The following is an 8,856-nucleotide window of genomic DNA, read 5'->3' as shown; positions in this document are numbered from 1 at the left end:
GAGCGCGGCCGGGGGCCCGGGGCGGGCCGGCGGGACGCGCGTGGCCCGGAGCGTCAGGCGCCGGCGTCGGCCGGAGGCTCGGGCTGGGCTCGGCGCCGCTCCTGAGGGGCCCAGATGCAGGCGGGAGGCGGGGACCTGGGCTGTGGTCACTCGCGGCCAGCCCTGGGGTGCTGCGGGCGCAGGAGGGCCTCGGCCCACTGTCCTTGGGTGCCCTTACCCTCCAGGCCGAGCGTCTGTGCTCGGCCGCGTTGGGGACGTGTCGCCTGGGACCGGCATCCTTCCCTGGTCACTCCAGACGTGCCACATGGAATGGCGGGAGCGTTCTGTGCGCCCGCGGCCGTCCGGCTTCCTCTTCCTGCTCTCTCCGGGGCTGGCAGGGAGGGTACAGAGCTCTGCCCGACAGCCCCGGGCTTCCTGCGGCCGCCGGTGAACCTGTGTCCTGTGGCCAAGTAGCCGTGGCCGGGATGGAGTTTGTGACAAGATGGCAGGTGACAGGACCCCAGAAGCAGCTGCGGGGCCCACAGCCTGTGAGACCAGGCCTGGGTGCTGGCTGGGGTTCTGCGAGCTTTGAGCTTCTCCGTGTGTATCACTGACCCCCTCCCTCCGCCAGGTCCGATGGCTGCAGAAGCGTGAGTCACTGCTAGGTGTGGAGAGAATACCCCGCGATTGCTTCCCTGCCCCCAGAGTCTGGTGTCATGGACCCTCTGCTCTGTTGTCTGGCTGGGGAGGCGGGTGTTGCAGGAACCCAGCCCAGCCTGGTCTTGCTTCCTCCGAGGTCCTTCTGCTCCCGGGAGGAGCACCCCTTTTCTCCCTCTTTGTCTCTGCATCTGATAATCTCCCGAGCTGCGCAGTTGGCAGACAGGCATGATCTCAAGTTCTCGAGGAAGTCAGGTTTAAACACTGCTGGGCCCAAGGCTCAGTGACTGCGGGACTTTATGGACCTTACTGTCTGGGCCTCCACAGACTGTGGTCTCAGAGCAGGAAGTGGCTAGGTCCCTTCTAATCCTGCATCTGTGTAGGAGCCTCAGCCCCACCACGAAGGGGATGCTCGGGGTACCTCTGCCACTTCACCCAGGGAGGTCAAGCTTTGCCCTGGTTCTGACAGTGGTAACGTTTGCTGAAGCTCTCCAGGCACCTGTGTCCTTTGTCTTTAACCAAGCCTTGGGTCAGCACTCTGGTAACCCACATTTTATAGATGAGGAATCGGAGGCCGAGGGACCACAGGTGCCACAGGAGAGGGACGGAAGAAGCCTGAGCACCCAGGTCTCTGACTCAAGCTGCCTTTCCACCTCCTCGTTCCACCACCTCATGTGTGGCAGCTGGAGAGGATTCTGCTGCCCTAAACCTCAGAACTGTAGATGTTGTTCATGGGCCGGAGCTGGCTGGTGAAGACCCTGAGTGAGGGCAGCTGTCCACATGGCCATTGGGGCAGAGCAGCCCCTGGTCCAGCCCTCCTGTCCCTGGCGTGATGCCTCCACTCACCCTGCACCAGGTGTGGATGGGTACTGAGAAGGCAAATGCCATAATTAAATGGAAACAATTTGGACTCTTTGAAAAACACAGCTGCAGAAACCCAGGAGCACTGGTGACTTGTCACATCCGTGTTGCTCCTTGGCGGCCGCTCTGCCCTGGATGTGTGGCTGAGATGATGTGAGGCGCCAGGTGTGGGTTTGATCAGTTTCTTCAGGGGACATTGAGAGTTCAGGCCCAGGCCTGGAGGAAGAACACTCCCTGCCCTGGGGCCTTCTGAGGGGGGCCCTGTTCTCCTGTCTTCCTGAACCAATGCAGTTGCTCACTGCTGTGTCCCTCTGGTCCCACCCTGCACACTGTCATCCGGCACCTGGCACAGTGACAGCATGCTGAAGCCCAGTGTGGTCCTGTTACTCTCTCACCTAAAGCTTGTCCATGGCTCTCCTACCTTTTCAGCGTGGAAGCAGGTTCCCCCAACACCAGGCAACCCCCCACTTTTCCTGCTTCCCGCTGTGCCTTGGTTGTGTGGAGCCACTTGACCCTGATGCTCTGTTCTGCCAAGAATGTGCAGAGGGCCTGTGCCCAGCTCTGACATCCTCTCTAGCCCATCCCTCTCTCCTTTGCTGGATATGAGCTCTTGGAGGGCAGGGGCTGTTTCTGTTTCCCAGCAGGCCCAGCACCATCAGCCCCACACTGAGTCAGCATCCTTGGTGGGCAGTTCTGGGTCACTTGGGTTCCAAGGGGAGCTTCTGGGGCTGTACAGAAAAGCAGCACTGCAGCCTCTTTGGGATGAGGAGTGGCCACACCTGACCTTGGCCTATTTCTGAGTCTGAGTGAGGCATGGACTCACTGGCCTGCAGACCTTGTGTGAGTGTCTCACTGGAAGGAGGCAGAAGAGGCCGTGGGTTGGGCCAGCCCAGTGGCGCACTGGAGAGTGCGCCGCTTGGGAGCACGGCGGCGCTCCCGCCGAGGGTTCGGATCCCATGTGGAGACTGGTTCACGCTCACTGGCTGAGCGCGGTGCAGGCGCAGCGCTGAGGGTTGCGATCCCGTTGCCGGTCCCCGGTACGGGCGCGACACCGAGGGTTGCGATCCCATTACCGGTCAGTAAAAAAAGACAAAAAGGAATAAAAAAAAAAGCCGTGGGTTGAGGCCAGGCTTAGAGAACTGCTCAGCCCCACACCTGTCACGCCATGGGTCATGGCATGGCTGGATGGAGGCATCTGGACATGGGCTCTGTGGACAGCTGCATTGGTGCCGCTAGGATAGGCCTACTGCTGGGCCGCTGGGATACAGGGAGCAGGGGGCAATAGGAGAACAGAAAGACGTCCTAGCCCAGTGCACAGATGCCAGGAGGGACAGTGTGGGCCCCCAAGATGAGCCATATGACCTGGGCATTTGGGCTGTTCCTTCATTCTCTGAGAGGCCTTTGCCAGTTGCCTCATGAGAAGGTGGCACTGTGGCTGTCCCCCCTCAGGGACTCATGGGGTGCTGCATATGTCATCCTCACCCCTCCTGTCCCAACAAACACACTCACCGCTCTGGCTGTCCCACACCTTGATTTCAGTTTTTCTGAGGTCAGAGGGAAGCTGTGAGAGCCACAACATCTGCCTCGCTGGTGGGGGCTGGAGGACGGGCCTGCACAGGGCTTTGGGATGTCAGGAGGAGCGCAAGTCGATGGCTGCTGTTTGAAAATGTCATGGCACTGCTGCCTCCAGTTGCAGGTAGTTACAGCAGCTTCCTGCTCCTCCAGGGAAGGAGGTGGCCTCTGCCTCGCTGCAGAGGGCGTTTCTCCTCACGCCCTTCCCCCTCCACTTCCCCTGACACAGGCCTTTTGGAATAGAAGTCGCTCAGGCAGTTTGAACCTCTTGGACCTCTGCCCCTTGCCTGATCCCCACCCCTCTCCACCTTATATGGGCAAGGCAGCAGGTTCTGGAGCTCTGTGGAGCTGCACCTTTCTGAAGGGGTGGCTGTGGAGAAGCCAAGGCTCGTCAGGGGAAGCGGTGCCCAGAAGCCTCTGGGGCCCAGGGCCACATGGCTCCTGCGACTCCCCGTCTGCCTCTCTTTGGGTGGAGGAAGACTTGCATGCCCCTGTGCCTCCTTGATTCCTGCTCTGCCACCGGCAGGGCCACCAGGCTGACTGGGCCAGGGCTGTCCTGCCACCACTTGGTAACACAGAAATGTAAAGTGCCCAAAACAAGAGTGCTTCTCTTGTACCTTTTTACCCCGCTAAAAATAGTATTCAGCACCAAACAGTATTGAACTCCTGAACTAAAAACTGACATCCTGAGAATGTTTGTTTCCCTGACAATACCATTTTGAGAAACATAATTTCCTTTTTTGTGATGTGTAATCGAAGTGGTGTGCAACTGTAGACACACAAAAGGACACACCGACCCGACCCCACCCCCCTGCCGTACATCCTTCCAGACTCCCCCTTTGTGAGCCCCTCAGGACCTGCCCTCTGCATTGTGTGTTTGATTTTAGGGATACCCATCTCCTCTTCTCCTGCCCAGGAAGCCAGGTAAGCCATAGCAGGGTCCAGCCTGTCAAAGGTTGCTGCTGGTTGTGAGCAGGACAAGTTGGTGTCTCAGCTGCTCTGAATAGGCCAAGGAAACAAAGCCCGAGGGGGTGGGACGACAGCTCAGCAAGCATGGCTGGAGTCCCTAGTGCTGTTCTGAGCCCCGCAGGCAGCCAGATCCTGATTCCCTGCGTGCCATCCCAGAACTGGCGGCTGGAGTCTCCAGGGACTGTGAAGTGCTCGGCAGCACAGAGAAATCTAGAACTCAAAGAAGAGAGCCCCCTTGTAGCGCATTCTGGTAGGGGCTCCAGCTTGGAAAGGCCAGAGGGTTTGGGGAACAGCATGCTTCTCGCTGAGTCTGTTAGCAAGAAGTGCTGTTTCACTTTTGGATCCTGAGGCTTTTACTCCTGTACTTGGATCTTAGGTGGTGTTTTTGATTTTCAGCAGAAGCTCCGTGATTTGCTCCCCTGAGGTCGACAGTGTCATGCCTGCACCCTGCCTCTCTGGGCCATGAGGCACACAGCAGGTGGAGGGTGGTGGCTACCGTCCCTGTTGTTGTTCACAAAAGAGGGCAAGGGGTGAGTGAGCGGAGGAGGCCACAGAGGTCCTCGCTCAGGGCCCAGGAAGGACTGGCTAGGCATGAGTGGGGGCCCTCCTGCCATGCATGGCTGAAAAAGCAGAGCTGCCCACTTGAAGAAGTGGTTAGAGAGGCCGGGTGGTGCTGGGACCTGGGCCCAGGGGAATCCTGGCGTTTGCTCCGAGTCCTGTCCCCACCTGGGCACATTCCTTGTCAGCTCCTGGGAAGCCCCGCTGCCCTCCCAGCTGGTGCCAGTCTGTGGCTCTTCCCGTGGATTCTTGCCCAAGCTCTGTTCCTTGTAGCAGAGCCAGGCTGAGAGAGGTCAATACAGGACTCAGAACAGCCCCATCTGCTGCGGGCCTTTTTTACTGGACCAAACAGGTGGGAGGTCTTGGGTCTGGGCAGTGAGGAGCCAGCTGAGTCCATGTCTTGCACTCCCCACCGGGCCTGTGGCCTCTTTTGGTTGTGGGACAGATGCGGCCTTTAGAGGGAAGAAATCCCTGAGCTGCATGTGCTGAGGCAGGACAGCGAAGCCCTCCAGGTGGTCCAGGCCACAACTCTGGGGGACGGCAGAGCCTGGGCCACGTGGCTGGTCAGGACTGAACTTCAAGGGACGCTGACTTGTGTAGATGAGCCCAGAGGCTGGGTTTGGTGTTCCAGGGTCAGAGTCCAGACCCTTTCAGGAGGCAGCCTACCAAGCCTTCTAGAGGCCTCCTCCTTCCCCAGGCAGCAGCCCAGACATGGGCACAGAGGGAGCCTGGAAGTCTGTGTGGCCTTGGGTGAGTCTGTTCCCAAGCACTGAGGCTTGTTTGTGGGTTTGTCAGGACTGCGGAGCTGTTTGTGGAGGATCAGGTCTGGAGTGCGGGTGGGGGTGGAGGGGCTCTTCAGGACCTCGAGACCAGCTGCCTGCTGCGCTGACGAAGCCTGGTTCTCTTGACCTTTCAGGAACCTCTTTAGGATAGCTGTGCTTTGGAGGCTCGGGTGTGTGGTCCTGTCATTTGGGGACGGACAGTGAGGGCAGACGTGGTGGGATCTTGCCAGGCAAGGTCTGTGCCTTTGATGGCGGTGGTGCCGGGGCAGGGCTGGTGGGGAGTGTGTGCACACACTCCTCTCCCCAACCTGGCTGCCCCTTGTCCTGGAACCCACGAGGGGGCCTGGCCAGAAGCCACTGCTGTGGCCACCAGGAGTGCTCTGTCCCTGGGCAGGGGCCTCTGCCTACTTCCAGAGAATGCTGTCCCACCAGTTTGTGTGGGGGCGTGGGAGGTCACAGTCTGAGGGAGGTCACCCCTTGGGGTGGGGTCCTGGCCTGGTTTCTTGTAGGGACGAGGGGTGGGTTCACTCCCTGTGCTCCGCCCTCCTGCCTCACTTGGGCCAGACCTTCATTTCCTCAGAGCTGATTCCCCAGGAGGTGGCTTTGGTGTCCCCAGGCTGTGGGGACTGACCCCCACGTCCTAGAACCACATCCTAGCTAGCGTGAACACTGCAGCTTCACTTCTGCACCAGCAGCCTACTGGTTTGGTGGGTGCAATTCTGGGGCGTGGTGGGGTGTCTGTGGGTGCCAGGTGGGGCTGCCAGCTGCCAGAGCACAGGGACCGCCGCTCTCCCCCTGCCCTCCCCCACAGCCTCGTTGGGGTTGCTCTGGTTAGTGGTGGCTGGATTCATGAGATTTGCTGAGACCCAGCTCCTGGGAGGCAGGTGTTGTGTATGTGGAACTCGCCTGTGTCTCTGGGGTGGGCAGCCCCCCAACTCTTACCAGCTGTGTGCCCCTCCCTGAGGGGGCAGGGAGGCAGAAGGGGTGAGCATGTCTTCCCTGTATATCATTAGTTGGCCATACGGTGAGGAGTGTGTGTGGTAGGTGGCGGGCACTGTGCTGGGGCACTCCTGTGCTGGCTCCCGGCTTCCCAGGCAGGCCCCTCCCCTGGCTAGTTCTCCCGGGAGCGTTGCCCCACAGTCCTCAGGAGCAGTCCAGGGCAGGGGGTGCCATAGCTTCCAGCCTTGGCTGTTGTGGTGTGGGGCCCTGGGCTGGGCTGGGCTGGGTGGGCAGTGCCGGGGGTGTCCTGACAGTGGGCTTCCAGCCCTCCCATGGGCTTTTCAGCTCGTGGAAGCCACAGAGGCACCCGCCCACCCCCACAAGGCCCTGCCACCTGCTGTCCTTCCTTGGGCGTGTTGAGCGTCTCTGCTCCAGATGGCTGTTGAGGTCAAGACCCACCCTCAGGGGGCCCTTAGTGGCTAAGGGTGGAGCTGGTGGGGCAGAGGGAGAGACAGGTGAGCTTAGGGGGTGGATGTGTTCCTGCTGGAACCCAGCCTGGTCTGACTGCCCAGCTGCACGTCCTGAGGAGAGATTGTCCTTGTCTGGCTTTTCTTGAGCCTGTCCCTCTGGGTAGATGGTTCCCCGCTGTCCTCACACCAGGGCTGGGAGAAAGGCCAGTTGGCCCGGCTAGTAACACCTTGTCCTTGCAGGGAAGGAACAGCCCCACTTCCGCACTTCCCTGAGGCCAAATCTAGGCCACCAACCTGTTTAAAACTGGGGCAGTGGTTCCGAATGAAGGCAGGGAGGAACCCCACAGTCAGTTGGGGTGGGGCAGGCAAGGCCTGTTGAAGGGGCCCAGTGCTGAGCTGCTGGTGGAATCCAGGTGCCCAGGGACTCCTCCCCCACACCTGTGCTCAGCGCCCTGCTTCCCCCTCCGGCGAGTCCAGGAGGCTGGCATTGCTGTGTTTCGCACTTTGGCTTTTGCAACGCGTTAAAAGTCTTGAGACGCAGTGGTGAGAAGGTGAGCCCCCGTGGGCGGGGTTCCTGGGTGTTGCTGGTGGCCGTATCTAAGGGCCTAAAACAGAGCCTGGCACGTAGCAGAGCCTGATGGGTGTTTGCTGAACGCACAAACGACGGACAGTCGAGCATATGTGGCCACTTGGAGGAGCAGCACTGGTGGCATTGCCCGCCAGCAGGCCCTGCGGAGGGGTGGGCGGTGCTGGGCTTTGCTCTGCTCTGCGGGAGGCCCTCACTTCCTGTTCTGTACTTTGTAAGACCCCACTCCCTCCCCATGGAGCCAGGACGGATCCAGGGGTTGTCTCCACCCGTGTCCAGCCCTCCTTTGGCCCTGCCCCAGCACCACACACATATTCACTTGTGTGCCTAGGCCCTGGGGTAGGCAAGACTTGAGAGGGGCAGGCCTTCCTCTCATGAGCGTCTGGTCAGCTGCACCAGGCTCACTCAGAGACAGCACCATCCCCAGTGTCCTTGGGTGAGTGGCTCTAGAGGTCTGGCTGGAGCCAGGTGAGCAGTTGGCCCTGGGACCAGCAGCTGCACTCTGGAAGGTCTCAAGGCCAAGAGGTTGGGTTTTAAGAGAACTGTTGACGTCAGCTTCCCACAGTCGCCCCACACAGGTGGACCCTCAGGTTGGCTCCTGGCTGGCAGCCGTGACTACCCCACGGCCTGGCTCCTTCCAGGACCCCAGTGTGAAGGTGGGTCTCCCCCACCAGGGTAGGGGCTCCTTGCCACCCCCAGGGGGCTTTCTCCTCTGGCAGCAGGTGTGGGTGGTTGGGCACAACCGTTCCTGTAGATCCCCAAGTACCCCAGAAAGCCCCAGAAAGGCTCTTCTGTGGCTGGCTAGCCAGGTCTCTGGCAGGACATTTGCTCTTCCAGGCCGCCTCTACTCTTTGTTCCTTCTTTTCCAAGCGCCTCTTGAGAGGGAACTGTGGTGTCTCCACCCTCCCAGGAGATGCCCACCCCTGACAGGCCTCCCTCCTGCTCCAGATGGGCTCCACGGAGCCAGTTTCCTGAGGCTGGAGGGTGTCCTGAGCAGATGCAGGGGAGGGCGGAGGCCAACATTCAACTCCAGTGCCCCTGACAAGCACTCGCACTTGCACTCACTGCCCCAGGGTGCAGCCGGAAACTATCTCAACCCAGACCTGCTAGGGGCCTCATGAGGAGCAGGGGGGGATCCTCATGGGAGCCTGTGTTTCCAGCAGTGCATGTGGCACCTGCACAGGACCCCAGTGTCCATTCCTCTAGGGCAGACCGAGGTGGTCTCCCTGGAAGCAGGTGGGTAGGCGGGTCACAAGGGAATGAGGGTGTCCTCTGAGGGAGCACAGTTCTCTGCATTCATGGTGAAAACAGGCAGAGCTCCTTGTTGACTGGCAAGGATCCCACTCAGGCCCTCACCTGCTCAATATTTGGCTGTGGAAAGAGCATCAGAAATGCCTGGGCCTGTTTCCCACAGAGGCTCCTGCATGCCGTGGGCTCAGGGGTGCAGAGGGTTGCTCTGGCTGACGTGGACTGCCTGCTAGCG

Source organism: Galeopterus variegatus, unplaced genomic scaffold (genome assembly GCF_000696425.1).
Source record: "Galeopterus variegatus unplaced genomic scaffold, G_variegatus-3.0.2 Scaffold1825, whole genome shotgun sequence".
Classification (NCBI taxonomy): Eukaryota; Metazoa; Chordata; class Mammalia; order Dermoptera; family Cynocephalidae; genus Galeopterus; species Galeopterus variegatus.
This window is presented reverse-complemented; position numbering follows the sequence as displayed.